This window comes from Cyanistes caeruleus, chromosome Z (assembly GCF_971803275.1).
Source record: "Cyanistes caeruleus chromosome Z, bCyaCae1.hap1.1, whole genome shotgun sequence".
NCBI classification, from domain to species: Eukaryota; Metazoa; Chordata; class Aves; order Passeriformes; family Paridae; genus Cyanistes; species Cyanistes caeruleus.
The window spans coordinates 31,874,628-31,892,771 of record NC_141732.1 but is presented as its reverse complement, the minus strand read 5'-3'; the positions used below and the strand labels follow the sequence as shown (position 1 = coordinate 31,892,771).

The window sequence follows — 18,144 nt, the reverse complement described above, 5'->3', positions numbered from 1 at the left end:
TCTTCCTGTAGCTGCAAGACTGTACCAGCCTTTGTGTGTGGAAAGTGAATCTCCATTGTTTTTCCTTGAAATAAATACACAATTTTCCTTGCTTTTGCAATCTTCATGCTAGACATGATTTTAGATATAAAATGAGGATAAAAATTCATCTGTAATTATATGATCTTATTTGGCATCTAACTCTTGGAAAATAAATCAGTGATTTAATTTCCTTTCAAAGTCTTTGTCTATCAGATACAGAACAAGCTTAGTAATTACCTCTTAGTTATTGTGAGATCTCTGCCTTCAGTATTACATTTCTAATTGTTTTTAGCTAAGGAAATTTATTTCTATAGATCACTCAACTGACTATTGCAGGCTGGTATTTCTCTATTGTTTTCAGTGGAGACAGCAAAGTCTAATGTTAAAAGAAATTCGTATTGTCGTTCTGCTACATACAATAGGATGCATAAAAAGTACTTGCCCAAGTACACAATATATTTTCATTTTATATGAGACAATTTAGTCAAAAATAAACATATTTGATAAATATTCACAGAGCACCCCACTAGAGATCAGTAGCATGCCTGAAATGTCCAAGAGCTTCATCATCAAACTAAAATCAGTTTCATATTATAACTGTGGGTGAGACAAACCCATCCTTTGTGTGGAAATATCATGTTTATTGTCCAGTCAATTGTGCAGGTATAATCTGTATGTTTTCAACCACTAATTCACAGGTCCCTTGTTGGGGAAATTTTGTAGCATGCCTTGAGCTGAGTTAAACATAAGTTTGTGCTTAAATAGAGGAGATTTAATGTGAAGTGCATTGGACAGTCTTATCACCATCAGCTGTTCCACTTAGAGCATGCAGAGGCACAGCAGGAATGTACACATTCAGTGGTACCAATACCATGAACATCAGCCTGATATTGTATCCATTCTCCATCCCAGCTCGGCTGCCCAAAGGTGGTGTCTGAGTGATTGTTGCAAGGTAACTCTGTGATGTCCCTCATTCCCACAGGAAACTTCACTCCCTTTCAGGGAGTCCTGTTCCAATTCTGTCCAGCCAGTTCAACCTTTTCTGCAGTTGGACTTCCTTGTCCCCCATGCCAGGTAATTTCTTGGTCACAAGTTATCAATTCCGAGCAGCTACAGTTTGATTTTCCCCTTCACTCTACTGCTTATGCACACAGGCCCCCTAACTTGACCTCTTTTGCCAGATTTTCAGAGGATCAGCAAAATGGCAACTTTGTGGCAAAAGGCTGCTCTTCCAGCAGAGAATGAGGGCTTCTTTGAAATGTGGGGACGCTAGAACTATAACATCATCACAACCCTTGGCAGAAATTTCGACCTAGCATAGGCTGTAAATCCTTCACCAACTGAACAGTCATACCCTGGATACTTTCATGATTTATCATACTGCATCTTGTTCTGCCATTGGCACAAAACTGTCTCAACTCCATCACTGATATCATCTTGTTTCAAAGAAATATAGGGTCACAACTAGCAGACAAAAGAAAATCCAGTCCATAGCCCATTGCTCCTTGGAGTAAACTGATCCCACCACCACTGACGTGTTGATATATGTAACCCTCTTTTTGTTTTACAAATCACAACTTCTATTTTTGCATTTGAACAGTGTGCCAGAAAGTGAATTAATTAGTTTTTGAGATGAAATAAATTGACTAGGTGCGTGAAGTATGTTGGTCTCTTGTGAGATTGTTCTAAGCACAGGAAAGTTGTGGGGTTTTTTTTTAATCAATTAAATGTTTCAGTATATATGTTAATGTTAACAAGTGATGTTCCGTAGTGAAATGTAGTGTAGTCATCACTGAAGGATATCAGCTACTTTCTCTTTAGTGATTAAGGGAGCTGATAGTCTTGGCTTCAATGTTGTTGTGTCAACAATCCAAGATATACATCATTGTCAAAAATACAGTAATTGGAGGATCAAGACTTGTGAGAGCGCTGGTAATCTTTTTTTCTCTATTGACTTCAGCTAAGTACAAACCAAGTTGGCAACTTTTTTAACATTAGCTGTTATATCAGCTGAAGATGAAACCACCATTTCAACCCGAATGACTGAAGAACATTTTGTAGATAATATAATGGAACAAGAGTTGTGGAATTTTCAAAAAGAACATCTGCAAAAAATTGGGAATACGGACTTAAAATCAGATACCTGTAATATGTACAGCAGAAAGAAAGCTTTACAACAAGAAGCTTGATAATACTAAGTTCTCTGCTTATGTGGAGATAGAGACATATGTATTCTATAGCTAAAAAATTGCATTCTTCAAATGCTTTCTTTTCTTCATAGTTAGAGGGTATTTTTTCATACTGTTGCAAAACCTCTCAGTGTTTATCTGGATCATTCCGGTTAGAAGGAAGGTCTGCTTCCTTGAAATTAGTGCATTTGTTTCAGGTTTATTTTCAAGACAATTAATTCAAATACACAAATTTTAGCCTTGGGTGGGGCTTTTTTTTGTTTTATTTTGTTTGTTTTTTTAATATTACTTTTCTGCAACAAATTTACTTTTTTGTATCCAAGTTAATGCAATTGAAAGTGTTTGTCAGAAGTTTCAATGTCTTTAAATAAGTTACTGGCATGATGATCTATATGTACAAACATATATTTAATGAGAAAATTATAATTTTGGTACACCAAAAAATCAAACCTTCTTTCTAATAAGACACATGTCAGGTTGTCTAAGGTGAGTAAATACACTTTTCCTTGTGCTGGCCAATGAAACAACTGCTGTAGAGACAAGGTTACTCTGATTCTTACACCACTGTGATGGGTTTTACAGAGACCTTTTAATGATATGAACATAAAGGAAGTATCTTGAATCATCGCCATAAAACTGTGTATTTTGCTATAAAACTATAAACCAGTGAAATTAAGGCAATTAGGATGGTTTTGCTATCTATATTGTAATAAGGCAAGTACTGTAATAACAGTAGTGTACTTGGACTATAGCTTAATCATATTTCAAGGGGGGCAGCTAAATTCACACTTACAGAAAATTGGATGTGGCAAGTCCAGTATTTTACAAATTAAGATGTTCTCAAAGGGATGGGGAATAAACAAATGTTTTCAGGCAGTATTTAAAAAAAAAGTGCCAAAGTAATATACATACATATACAAGTCTGTATATATTTACAGTAATATAAGCATATACTTATGAATATATGTCTAGGGTAGAACAAAGGATGGCAAGGACACAGTACCATGGAAGTATTCTTCTCTCAGAAAAAAATATGCTGGCATTGTCTGTTTGCCAATGGGGTTTTGAAATCTTGAACTCAAAGTGTAAGATACTTAAATACTATAATTTTTTTTTTTTTTTCTGGCTGAAATCACTGCACAAATAGAGGAGCAAAGGATATGTCCCAATGATTCTTCCAAAAGAGAGTATGAGAGAGTGTGAAGTCATTCACATAACATGCCAAACAAAAGTTAGGATGAGAAAAGGCTTATCAAGGTGTTCCTCAGCAAAATAATCTGTCCCCAGTGCTCTGCCTCCAATGCTTTGTCCAATGTGCTGACACTGGTAAACCAAAAGTCCAGTCACTACATTCTCCTTCATTCCAAGAAAGCTGAGTAAGAAGTTGGTGCTAGGTATTTTCTTTCTGTCATCTATGGGATTAGTATTTATTCTTGAACAGTTTGTTGGTTAACTGCTGCTGCAGTAAACAGTACTGCAGAGGGACTACAAAATATAGTTGATACTTCATAAAATAGTTGCTTTAGAAATATTTCTTGCTAGGCTTCTTAAAAAAAATTATTGGAAATGCAGGAAGGGAAGCTGGTCTGGGGAAGATTGGATAGTACAGTGAACCTTCTTCTTGGAAAACTCAGAAAAGGAACTGAGGGACTGAGCAAATTGCACTCATATCTTGAAGGTATCTGGAAATTAGACAAGAGCATGCTGCTAGGTACTAAGGCAGCTTGAAAACTGTACTAAATAAAAGCTTTCAGAGGACAGGGATTTTTATCCTAAACTGAATTAATTACAATAGTTTTAACAGATGAATTTTATTTTCAAAGGTGCAGTGATTGTCTCCAGGACTTGAACCCACTAAGACTTAAGGTATGTTATTTATAATTTCCATAGTAAAACAACTTGATCTGAGTACACCTTTTATTACTGTTTGAGTATATGTTGCAAGAGATTTAAAAATTAAATTATTTTTGGTCTTATGTTTTCAATTCTTAACATTTTTTTTTTTCTCTATATGGGAAAGTGGGATGTATGTATACTTTGTTCTTTTGGTTGGCAAGTGAGTCACAGGTCATACATGTCATCATTCTTAAATAGATGAAATAGCTTTAAAAATTATGAACTGGTAAGTATTGTTCTGTTTTCTGATTTATATTTGTAAATCATGACATCTGAAAGAGAAAGAAAAATACAATCTCTCTATGATTAAATTAATTTTTTCTCTACTGAGCCTTCATTTTGATCAATTGTGTATCAAAGGTCGTGTTCCTGTAACTCATCATTTGAGAACCTAGTCCTTACATTTTTATAAAATAAGGTGTTAGATCCAACACTGTGGATAAGAAGAAAGGAAAGGGGAAACGGGAAGGGAAGAAGAATTTACACTCTCAGAAATTAGTTAACAATTGAGAATGAGGCTATGTGAGGCTCTTAACTGGGCTTAAAACACAACAGTGGTTTAGTATTCTTCCTTCCTTCCTTCCTTCCTTCCTTCCTTCCTTCCTTCCTTCCTTCCTTCCTTCCTTCCTTCCTTCCTTCCTTCCTTCCTTCCTTCCTTCCTTCCTTCCTTCCTTCCTTCCTTCCTTCCTTCCTTCCTTCCTTCCTTCCTTCCTTCCTTCCTTCCTTCCTTCCTTCCTTCCTTCCTTCCTTCCTTCCTTCCTTCCTTCCTTCCTGCCTTCCTTCCTTCCTGCCTGCCTTCCTTCCTTCCTGCCTGCCTTCCTGCCTGCCTTCCTGCCTGCCTTCCTGCCTTCCTGCCTTCCTGCCTTCCTGCCTTCCTTCCTGCCTTCCTTCCTGCCTTCCTGCCTTCCTTCCTGCCTTCCTTCCTGCCTTCCTGCCTTCCTGCCTGCCTTCCTGCCTTCCTGCCTGCCTGCCTTCCTTCCTTCCTGCCTTCCTTCCTGCCTGCCTTCCTGCCTTCCTGCCTTCCTGCCTTCCTTCCTTCCTGCCTTCCTTCCTGCCTGCCTGCCTTCCTGCCTGCCTTCCTGCCTTCCTGCCTGCCTTCCTGCCTTCCTGCCTTCCTGCCTTCCTGCCTTCCTGCCTTCCTGCCTTCCTGCCTGCCTTCCTGCCTGCCTTCCTGCCTGCCTGCCTGCCTGCCTGCCTTCCTGCCTGCCTTCCTGCCTTCCTTCCTGCCTTCCTGCCTTCCTGCCTTCCTTCCTGCCTTCCTTCCTGCCTTCCTGCCTTCCTTCCTGCCTTCCTGCCTTCCTGCCTGCCTGCCTTCCTTCCTTCCTGCCTTCCTTCCTGCCTGCCTTCCTGCCTTCCTGCCTTCCTGCCTTCCTTCCTTCCTGCCTTCCTTCCTGCCTGCCTGCCTTCCTGCCTGCCTTCCTGCCTTCCTGCCTGCCTTCCTGCCTTCCTGCCTTCCTGCCTTCCTGCCTTCCTGCCTGCCTTCCTGCCTGCCTTCCTGCCTGCCTGCCTGCCTGCCTGCCTTCCTGCCTGCCTTCCTGCCTTCCTGCCTGCCTTCCTGCCTTCCTGCCTTCCTGCCTTCCTGCCTGCCTTCCTGCCTGCCTTCCTGCCTGCCTGCCTGCCTGCCTGCCTTCCTGCCTGCCTGCCTGCCTGCCTGCCTGCCTGCCTGCCTTTCCTACTCCCCTACCTCCCTCCCTCCTTTTTCTTCTTTTCCAGGCTGATTACAGTAGTGTTAGAGAACAGTGAAAATTTTGAATATCCTTTGAATGCCCTTGAAAACCTTGAAACAAACTTGAAAAAACCCTTGAAAACAAACTGGTCATTTTTCTGGGATCCAGGATATTGCTGAATTATGGTTGAGGTCTTTTTTATATTGAATTTTTTCTTACTGTACACTATAGATCCAAAAAGACCTCCAAACTTGTAACAAGAGATTGCAATGGTACTATCACAATACTTTCTATTCTGAAAGTTCCCACTCTTTGTTCCAAGTGCCTTTCAACTTTCTTCTCATTTTGTTGCTATGTTACCTCTGAAATCACTCTTTCACAAACCCAGCAAAAGGTCTTAAAATTCAGAATGAGCATTTAGAACAAGTTATCAGAACTGATATTATATTGCTTCCATGTTCTTTTCTCTCAGCCAGCTTTTTCCCCACCCTTTGTCTGCACTCTTGATTTAAATATTAAACCCTTGGGTCAGTTAATGGTCCATACCATTTATACTGTAAGATACAGCATGAAACTCCTGTTACAGGAGTGACTCTCTTTCCATTAGCACTATGAAAAAATTATGATAAAGAATATTGGAAGAGATGAATATCTCCCCAGAGTGTACACAGAATGAGCCAAAGAGCAGTTCTCCACATCTCTCATTTCTTTCTTTGAGACCCAGACATAGTCATGAAATTGCTAAGCAAGGCTAGCAAAATGCTAATAACTGCAATTAGCAGTGTAATTCTCAAACCTGAGTGGAATCTCCAGTGATCACGGTTCAAACTCCCAAGGTGTAAAGAAATAGCAGAGTGCTGTCACCAGTAATATCATTAAGCCTCTCATATATGGAAATTTGGATTCTGCTTCCATGAAACATCCCTGAACAAAGAATGTACAAAATGTAGCCACTTCATTTATTTTGTTTTCACAGTGGTGGAAATGCAACAGAATATGTAGGTTTATTTTGCATGCCTTTCTTCTTTGGTTTTGCTGGCCCCTACTAATTATCACACAATTAGTTGTTTCTTTTCTGTCATTATGCTTTTAAAAGTATTCTCCAGACTTTTCCTTTACTGTCTCTCCAGTATTACCTCAGTTCACTTTCAAAAATTGGATTGTAGTAATGGTAAAAATGAACAAGTAGAGAATGAAATTGATGTTAAATATTAAACCTGTCTACTTAAATAGGGTTCTGAGGGATAGATATAGTGGCATGTCCTTCTTGTGCAGATTCTTTATCTAAATGCCAGTTTTGTTGAATAGCTTTGACTTCAAAAGTCACAGCTAATATTCTTGCACTAAACTCACTCTCTTAGCAGAATAAAGAATAAAATAAATATAAAATAAATTTTCTCTTTTTTTACAGTTGTAAAAGAATATGTAATAACACAGATTACACTGATGCATTTCAAAGTACTGTCAAGTAAGCAGAAGCTGTTGATTTTTTTTCATTCTTTCAACCATTTTATAGTAGTTCATGGAATCACAAAATGGATGAGGGCAGTAAGCATCTCTGGAGAGTCTAGTTCAGTGCCCTTCTCAAAGCAGTATCAACTATAGTAGGTAACTTGGGACAACATACAGTCAGATTTTGAGTATCTCAAAGGATGATAACCTCACAATCTCCTGAGCAACCTACTCCAGTGTTCAAACGACATCACAGTTGAAATTATTTTCTTATGTTTAGACAGAATTTCATTTATTTCAGTTTGCAATTGTCTCTTGTCTTGCCAGCTGGCAGTATTGCAAAGAGTTTAACTTCATCTTCTTCAGATGCTCCTGATATATATTTGTACATATTGATTAGATTCTCCTGATATATATTTGTACATATTGATTAGATTCCCCCAAGTCCTTTTACTCCATGCTGGAGAGTGCCAGCCACTGTCACCCACTCCTCATGTAAGACAAGCTCAGTTCTGTTATCTTTATCTCCTGTTACAGGAGTGACTGTCATTCCATTAGCACCATTAAAAAAATATGATAAAGATTAGAGCTGAAGTTGCTCTAGTGTGTCCATGTAATAATTTGTTTTGGAGAGGGCAGAGCTGTGCACAGCCCCCTGTCTGTCTCACCAGGTGTGAGCAGAGGGAAAGGGCCAGATGCTTTGATGTTTAAACAACAGTTCTGCTAATGCAGACCCTCTTTGCTGCAATGGTAACATGCTGCAGTATTGTCAGCTCATCTCCCAGGAACTCCAGGTTCTTCTCTGCAGATCTGGTTTCCATCCAGTCAACCCCCATGACACACTTATACTGGAAGTATACAGTATACCCCCCTCAGATACAGGGGTTTGCATTTCCCTTTACTGAATTGCTTGAAGTTCCTGTTGACGCAGTACTCCAGACAGTTAATGCTCTCTAAATAGCAGTAGATCCATCTGATCTATCAACCATTCCTTCCTGTTTTGTGTCATCTTGAAATTAGTGAAGGTGAACTCTTGTTAACTTCTGTATGTGGAGGCAAAACACCCCTAAGCCTGACAGAGGTGATCCTTGAAAATCAATCATCTTTTCCTCAAAAAAGTAAGGGAAAAAGGGGCAGTACACACAAGTGAGTCTGCTAAAAGTAATCTTTAGAAGATGACAAGAAAAGTAATTCCTAAATAACACATTTTTTTTTTTTCACTTTTACTCTTCACAGTGATCTAAATTTCATTTATGAGCTCTCCTGATCTAGAGCTCTGCCCTGTATTCTGAGTCAAAAATTGCTGGCAAGCAGTGGATGTTATCAGTGTTCAACCTTTCCTTTTTTGAAAACTTATAATTTTATATATATATAAAATTCCCCATTTTGTGTTGATTCTTAATTTATTCATGTAAGTCCTGCTGAATTCTCATTACATTGTTTCTCTTTGTCACTCAATATTTTTTCCTTGGGATTTCTCTACAGACCTCCGCTCCTCATTTATTCCTGTTGGATTTTGTGTTGTTATCTTCTTGCTCCATTGATTTTTGTGGGGGATCTGATCTATGAAACATAATTGTCAGACACCATAGTTTAACCTTGGCTGGCAACTAAGCCTCATATAGCCACTCCTTCTCTCCCTCCTGAAGAATAAATGTGAGTAATTTTTTTTTGGACTAGGATGAAGATGGTTCAATTGGTAAAACAAAGGAAAACAAGGAAATCATTCACTGCTTCCCATCCACAGGCAGCTGTTCAGCCATCTCCAAGAAAGCAGGGCTCCATCATGCCTAATGTAGAATTGGGCAGACAAATGCCGTCACTCCAAATGCTGCCTCCTCTTCCTCCAACTTTATATGCTGAGCCTGATGCCATATGGTGTGGGATATCCTTTGGGTCATCAGGGGTCAGCTGTGTCACCTCCCAACTTTCTGTTGTTTTTTCAACCCTCAACCTCCTCACTGGTGGCATAGCTCAGAAGCAACAAAGGCCTTGTTTCTGTCACAGCATTGCTCAGGAGTAGCAAAAATATGCCTGTGTTAGCAATACCAGAACAAATACAGACAGAACCCCATAGTTGCTAGGGAGAAAACTAACCCCATCCCAGCCCAAAACAGCAAAACAAGGGGTAAAACATACCTTTTCATTCACTTTTTTTTTTTTTCCTGTTCTGTCTTCAGAGCTTAATTATTTATAGGAGATCTTGTAAAGCCACCTGTGGCCACATATTTCACTTTTTATCCTTGAAATCTCTTGATACCTCTCAGCCAATGCTTGCCTTGCACATAGTCTACTCCACACTCTGTCTTTCTCTTCCCTTGTTTTACCCTCCAATCCAGTGAAGGATGGCTTTGGACCTTTCTGAAGGAGGAAGCTTCCTTTGTGGTATCCTGAACTATCAGGTGATCTCCATTTGTTAGCACAGGTATATGGGTTTGGGTTAGCATATTAGTGGGAATTTTGCCTACTACTCCATCTCTTGATATTTAGATACAAGTACCTACCCTCACTTTGTTAATTACCATTCACATCTACTTCTTCTATTTTAGGTTTTTCTAATTTTAAGTAGTTTTCCTTTTCTTTTGAGACCAAAATTGGCTGGAGAATAAACTTTCTAACATAATTTGAGGTATTAGAAAGCAGGCTTTTTTACAGTGCTGGACATATTTAGAGGATTTTTCTCTACTCATATGCATATTATGAAACTTTACAAGAGGGTATTCATTCCATCAGGATGATACATATTCATTACAACATACTTCCTAGCTAATAGATAAACATCACTTTTTCCTAGCCCTAACTTAGATGCCTCATCCCCTTATTAGAACTCCTTTTGTGGTCTTAGAAGGTTATCTAAAGGTGGTTGTATCCACTCAGAACCCCCAATACTGTAAGTGGCCCTGCCTTGAACTTTTCTTAGGGCATACACTGTTGTTTCTTGTTACAGAAGTTTGCCACAAAAAACATTTAAGTTCCTCACTATCTGTTTATCAACTGATGCCACCTACATTTTCCATCCTGTGTGTCTTCTTTTACATTGTTTTATCTAATTGATAGTTTTAAGCTTTATTTTGCAACTTCAAGAGAATTGAAAATTTCTGTTCCCCATGCTGTCTGTCACTTCAGAGAAATGGTTAAGGTCAGGCATCAGTTCTCATTTTGACTGTTTCAGACCATTTTTACTTTTTCTGACCCAGGAATGCCCTCTGTCTATGCAGTTATCAAATTCTAATTTCTGGAGATCTCAGTCTTTATGCAGCTGATTTATCCCTCAATTGTATTACCTTTTTTTCTTTGTCACCTATATTAAAGATCAATGTTGATCATACAATCCTGATGCATCTAAATCTGAAATTTTAGTTAATTTCTTTCATTGTAAGTTGCAAAACTATCACACAAATTTATATAACTATTTAGAGTATTTAACTTTGACAATACACAGTCCAACATATTCTGAGAATTTTATGACAATAATAAAATTTTCCAGTGTATTTCTGGATGATACTCACAAAAGATTTACTTTTTGTTTATACTCCTTTAGGTATCTATGATAAATTTGCTGTTCCACAGGAGGTGTTATGATGGAAATTACAAACAAAGAAACAGTCTATTTTCCCATATATTTTGAGTTCTGTAATAAATTTATTATGATACATATTAGTGTGTTCCTTCCGGAATTTCAGTAAAATACAGTTTTGTGTTTGATAATGGAGACCTAGGCATCAACTGGTCACTGACCTGCCTGCACTGGATTAGATGGAAAAAAACCATCAGCATTTCAATGCAACATATCCTGTTTTCAAAGTATGTTCCACTAATCTTTAACTTCTGTATTCATCTCACCTGGTGTATCATACAAGATAAGGCTGTAATTCCTGGTGATTTAGTATAGTACATTCCTAAAGCCATGTATATGGTTGCTCTTCCTTTTGAAGTCATAGATAACAAATTTTTTATGCTTGGAAACTTTGTTTTTCATGGTAATGCATCATGCTTCAGATGCACTCAACTCTCACTTCCAAACTGGGTGAAGTGCAATCTTGTCCCTTTTTTAGAAACACTTTCTGTTTGTGCAACTTTTAGAACATATGCTAATGACTGATGAAGACTGAACAACAGTTTTGCTTTTGATACACTGATTTTACTTCAGTTGTTGCAGGCTAAAATGTTTAATTTGTTTAGAAGCCATATTATATATATATATATATATATATATATATATATATATATATAAAATATGTTAGTTTCTGAAACATTTTGCAAAGCTAATTTTATTGTAATTTTCTTTCAGATATTTCTCAATGTTTTGAGATAGCATGTTTTCTTTTTATCTTACATACATATGCATTGAACTAACACCTCTGTGAACATGTTTTCCTGCTCTCTATTAAAAACCATATCCATCACTTTTGGAAGGAGAACATGTAGAATTTTTGAGATGTTTAGAAGCAGTGCTCTTTAAACTTCAAAAGGGACTGAAATAGCAGCTTGGGTAGCTTAAGCGAAGCATAGATCAGTGTATCTGCTGAATGAATTTACCATTATCTGAGCACCATTTGGTAATCTCCATGATATTTGTTCATTGGTCTAAACATTTCAGCAACAGAGAACAGATGGTGAAATAGCTTTATTAAGTAAACTCATCTCATCTAAATTATTCATCCTTTTAGTGAAAGAGGTAGGTACACTGTAGCTTAGACTCTAAAAAAAAAGCAAAAAACTAGAACGTAGCAGAAATGTCCACTTGAACTCTAAGTTGTGTGAGAAGTGACTGAGAGGGTAGGGGTTGTTTAGGGAGAAATGAAAGCTGAGGAGAGACCTTACAGTTCTCTACAAAATACATGAAGGAGACAGTGTAAAGATAGGGCTTGGCCTCTTATCCCAGGAAACTAGTGACAGGACAAGAGGACACAGCCTTGAATAGCTCCAGGTAAGGTTCAAGTTGGATGGCATGGAAGGGGTTGGTAAACATTGGAATTGTCTGCCTGGGGTGGTGGTGGAGCCACCATTCCTGCAGGCATTCTAGGAATGACTGGACATGATACTTAGAGGTATGGTCTAGATCAGTCAAAGTTTGGATTCAATGATCTTAGAGGTTTTTTCCAATATAAATCCAAAAATAACAGAATATGCCAGGTTGGAAGGGTCCCACAAGGATTCTCAAAGTCCAGCTCCTGGCCCTGCACATGACATTCCCAAGAGATACACCATGTGCCTAAGAACATTGTATAAATGCTTCTCGAGCTCTGTCAGGCCTGGTGCTCTCACCACTTCCCTGAGGAGCCTGTTCCTATGCCCAAATACCCTCTGGGTGAAGAACCTTTTCCTGATACCCAACCTAAAACTGCCCTGACTCAACTTCTGGTCATTCCCTTGGGTCCTGTCACCACAGAGAAGAGATCAGTGCTGCCCCTCCTCTTCCCCTCACAAGGAAGCTGTAACTGCAGTGAGGTCTCCCCTCAGTGTCCTCCAGGATGAACAGACCAAGTGACCTCAGCCACTCCTCATATGGCTTCACCTCAAGGGCCTTCACTATCCTCATGCCCTTCTTTGGACACTCTCTAATTCCTTTTATATCTTATACTATGGCACCCAGACCTGCTCCCAGCACTCGAGGTGAGACCTGCCCCCAGAGCAGTACAGAGCAGAGCAGGACAATGCCTCCCTTGCCCGGCTGTGATGCTGTGCCTGATGCACCCCAGGACACAGGTGGCACTCCTGGCTGCCAGGGCACTGCTGAACCATGTTCAACTTGTCATTGACCAGGAATCCCAGGTCCATGGGATTGGATTGGCACTTGCCATGGCACTGCTTTCCAGCATCTCATTCCCCAGTGTGTACATACACCCATGATTGCCCTGTCCCATGTGCAGAATTGGGCACTTGTTGAACTTTGTACTGTTGATTACTGGCCAGCCATCTTATTTGTCTGGTCACTCTGCAGGGTCTCCCTGCCTTAGAGAGAGTCAGCAGCCTCTCCCAGTTTTGTATCAACTGCAAATTTATTTTTAATTGCTTCCAGTCCTGTGTCAACATAGCTAATGAAGATTTTTAAGAGCACAGGGCTGAGAATGGAGCTCTGTGGAAGGCCACCAGTGACAGTTTCTCAGTCTGATGCCACCATATTCACTGTAACCCTTTGTGACTGACCTGTGAGCAAGACAACCAGACCTGTGATTGTTCACTTATCTCATGATGTGTTTATCCAGCTGGATGCTGGGAGATTTTTGTGAGACACAAAAGCTTTATTGAAATTCAAAAAGATTGTATCAACCCACTTCAGCTAGGTGGGTTACCTTGTCATAAAAAGAAAAAAAGGTTTGACAAGAAGGACTTTCCCCTCAAGAAGCCATGCTGGTGGCTGTGCTGTCATTCAGGTGTCATTCAGTTTTTCAATTTCTCCAAATAATCTTCTCTATAACCTTACCAAGCAGTGAAGTAAGATTGACAGGCCTGTATTTTCCAGGCTCATTTTGTATCCCTTTTAAAAATTAGAACAACATTCCTCAGATTCCTGTCAGGTGGGACCTCTCCAGATTCCCAAGATGATTCGAAAAATCATCAAGAGAGGCTTTTTGATGAAATAAGCTCGCTCTATAACTATTTTTGAATTAATTTTCTCCCTACAGTGGTAAGCATTTTTTTCTGTATTCCTCCCACATCACCTGATGTTGCTGCCACATACACCTTCCTTTTTCTTGTCTTATCTCCCAGAGAAGATCTCTGTCAGGCAGGCTGGCATTTTATCCTGCTTGTTTGACTTCCGACATTTTGGAATTGGCTGTTACTGTGCCCTTAGTAGGTGGTGTTTAAAAAGTGCCCAGTACTGACTGACTCCAGTGACTCCAAAAGCATTTTTCTAGGGAGCATTCCTCATTAGTGAATGATGAGCAGCAGAAGTGATTCAGTGATTCTGTGAATTACTGACAGGTACCGGTAGCAAATTTTTTCAAGAAATATTACAAGTACACAGAAGCAGAGTTCTAGATAAATATTACAACCATCTTTCAACATGCCACCTGAATTCTTTACTTAGTAAAGCAAAGAGTGTGCTATTGGTATGGGTCTGCATTGCATCATACAGTTGGATGTTACAATTTTCCATTAAAGTTATTGAACAAAATGATACTAAGAAAAGCTCTCATGGAACAAATAACTATAATTGTATTGAAACTTTTTCATGACCTTTCTCAGACAAAATTCTGTTTGGTTCAGCGGAAGATATTAATTTTGAAATTCAAATGAGAAAAGACTGGTCTATGTCAGAAAATCTGAAATTTATTTTAAAAATATAAATACTCTTTCTTATTTCTGACAGTTTCAATGGGTCAATAAGTGCAACAGAATTGTATATACTCAGCTAAAATATATTTTCTGGAACATGAGCTTTTCAGTCCCCATCTTGTTTACCAGGTGATGTTCATGGTTTTATACTACTTTATAATGTAGTCATTGAGTAAGTGCTCGTGTTTCCTTATACTAAGACATGGTTGAATATATTTCTATAAAAATGTAAGAATATCTGTGTTTTCCAGGTCTGTTTCAAGCATTCTGAGTATGGTGCCATGAGAGATGCTGTTGTCCATGAGAGGCTGGGATTATTATGATCAAGTGCTGTATTTTGACTTCACCCTGGCTAAAAGATTTGTGGAGTAAAGAGGAAGTGTTGGACTTTTAAGAGTTAAACAGGTAAGTCTACTGAAATGGGTTTTTTTGGGTTTTTTTAATCAACAGTTTTCAGGCTTTTTTCAATTGCAAGTTCTATCTCACTGCTCCCTCAATTCAAAAAAAATCTGTTTCACAATCACAAATGCAAATGACCATTGCAATTTTAGTTCTGAGCAGTTCTTTATTTGTGCAGTACATTGTTTTCTTTAGAGAAAACATTTTTTTTGGACAAAAGTTATTTCCTTACATTGTGATAGCAAGAAGAATATCTATACCCAATAGCATATAACCACTGTCAGAGCAATGAAAAAAATGTAAATAATTAGGTTGACAGAGATTAGTGTCATGTATGAAAGTTATTTCAATAAAAAGTGTATGAACTTTAGGGTGATTGCCTGTTTGTTTTATCATAATATTTATTTTATTATTTGATACTGAGAATTCTCTTTCATCTCTAAGACTCCTGTTTAAACAATCCATCTCATTCTTTAGAGCAACCTGCAGAAACCAATTCACCTAACATAAGGCAATGTGGTAAGGACACATTAAAACAGTACCAAAAGTCAGTCTATCTTATCTGATTTTGATGGATGTTTCACAAGCGAGGGAGAAGATTATGAATAGTTTTGTATCTTTTTTCCATTTGTTGCTGTATCTTCTATCTTTTCAAGTCAGAATCGTGAAAACTGTGCAGGAACATGGAACTCTGGTAAAAACTAAATCTAAGAATCAAGACAATGTGCTAAAATGAGAATTATGTACCAGATTATGAGTGATTTTCTCCTTGGTACAGAATGAGTGATATTTTATTTACCAAATCTTTAAATACTGTCCTGTAGTATATCTAGGGCAGCTGTAAATACTGCTGAACAAATTCCAAGCTTATGCCAATGTGATATGTACCATACAAACACACATTTTGGCTCAGGAAACAGTAGAGCAGTGTTCAGGTGACACTGTACTTTGTGATCTTTACTGTACAATCTCCAGAAATTACCTCATGGGTAAAAGACAGCCCAAACAGAAGTACAGAGAAACCATCTTCACATTAATTTCTCCAGACTTCTAGGTTTGGAGTACACTCAGATAGATGAAGACCAGCTACATCTATATCTATCTCATAGCTGCACAACCATTGTATTCTGCCTGTTTTCAGAAGAATTTGCAACAGAATTATTTTTGTAACCTTCGGGAAAAGTGCATATTGACAACCTACTGCTGCAACTGAATTCAAAACTAGTAATTTAATTAATAGATTTTTAACAGATCATGGTTTTTAACATTGAAAATCTTTTTAAAAAAGGAAAAAAAGTGGACAAATGGCTAAAAAAATGACTAATCATTCATAAACAAAAGGTTGCAACTCATTATCTCCATCACAACTGGGGAATTTTCACGCTGATATATAGTGAGAAGAAAAGTGTTTAAAATAACATTATATATTGGATTGTGTTTCTAGTTTCACTTTATTTTCCGAGAGAAATCTACAGCCTTGTAAGATATTCTTCTCAGGTGTCTGTATTTCTCATGGTAGCTTTATTCTGATGATATTAACGGGAACTTGGAGTCACTTGCATCAGGATTCTTTATGCTTCACTAATATTGATCTCCTTATGACTAAGATTTTTATCCATTTTTAAAAGAAATTGTAACATTTAATTGAAAAGTTAGCTATAAAATAGGAGTCAATAGTGATAGAAGTCAAAGCTTTCAATCTGTGTTGTATGTGGAACAGAAGAAACAAAAGGCACACGAAATTCTTATTTTGCCCTTCAGAAAATATTACTTTTTCTCTTTGCTGTCCCTCATTTGTAGTAGCCTTTTGTGGTCTGTACGGTAAAAATTGAGTATACTTAAACTGTTATTGCATTTTTTGTCTCAATAAGGGTTCAAACTTTTCACCATTTGCATCAAAGGATAAACTTTGCTTTCCATGATAATCTTCTGGCTGAAAAAATGGGCCAAAAATTAGGAGGTCTACAAATAATGGTGGTAGGAATCCTTTCTCATAAGTCTTAAATTGCTTTACTAGCCAATGAACTTAGAAAAAACTCCAAGGAAATTAAGTGCCAAATCAAGATCTTACTATTTTCCCCTCAGATTTTGCATGGTGGCACTATGGCACAGGGCAATTGGTACCCTATCAATGCCCAGTGCTCTTTTAATGACTGGAGGGAGAACAGGGTAACCTTGGTCATCCAATGAGCAACCGAAATATTTTTGTAAGAATCTCTTTCTGGTACATTGAAGCTTAAAGCAATTTTTCAAACAGTAAAAATAAGGCATTATTTTTTACAGATTTACATTTTGTGGGACTTTTTGCAGGGAAAATGTGCTTTCTGGTTTGGTTTGTTTTTTTGGTTTGTTTTTTTTTACTTTGATTTAATGTCAGCATTGTTAATGTATAAGAAGTAAGTCTGTCAGGATATTTCGGCGCTGTTTTTAGCCTCTTAGGACATGGTTATAAAATGATTCCACCAAGTTTATACCAGTCTATTATTCTGTTTTCAACAAATAGTGTTTACCTTTTAAAGTTTCTGCACATCAGAGATTTAAATACAATGCAAATACACATGGGAAATTCAGGATATTTACATGAGTATCAATGAAAAATGAGTGTGCCAAAATTTGATGAGTTCATATCATGAAAACTTTACATTTGCCATTCACAAGAAAAGCTGAATATGCTGTGTAACTAGCTAACTGTACTGTGCTTTCTGAAAAGGCCTGGGGGCAGTTACGTGTTTTAGATCTGGAGGCTTCGAGTGGTTGATAACAATACCACATCCTTCCTTTGGGGCTATTATGCATGTGCAATAGACTCATTGCTCCAAGTTAATCTAGGGCTGTTTAGAGTAGTCAACTTGCAAAATAAAGTAAGAAATGAGCATATCTGGGAGTTCAGGGATGAGCTGATCAAGTTTTTGACTGCTCCAGTGATTTACAGAGGATATTCTGAGCTTGACAGACTCAATTACTGTTACTACGAATTTGTTTCTCTTTGATTTTTCTTCATCAAATTTTTAATTTTTTTTTTAATGTCGTATTTTTAATGATTCTGTTACTTGTGATTTCTTGAAATTAATTTAGAGGCTCTTGTCTTCTTGGAATAAAAGGGTCCTAAGCCATGTTAATACTTGAAAAGATAGTGTTCATTTCAATCCAAGATATTCTGTGGTAGAAATTTCAGTAGATATTTCAGTGGTAGAAAAATGTACTTAAAAGATCATGTCTTTTAAGAATCAGAAAGC

At 38.0% G+C, this 18,144-nt stretch overlaps 1 protein-coding gene across 2 annotated transcripts in view; it reads left to right on the top strand.

The window, feature by feature from the left end:
• The window catches only part of LINGO2 (leucine rich repeat and Ig domain containing 2), a 487,296-nt gene that overhangs the window by 318,132 nt on the left and 151,020 nt on the right, over nucleotides 1–18,144 (top strand). For both annotated transcript variants that reach the window (XM_086869686.1, XM_086869687.1), the window contains 2 exons: nucleotides 4,034–4,076; nucleotides 14,761–14,914. The gene's annotated coding sequence lies outside the window, so the exon portion shown is untranslated. The remainder of the gene's footprint in view (nucleotides 1–4,033; nucleotides 4,077–14,760; nucleotides 14,915–18,144) is intronic.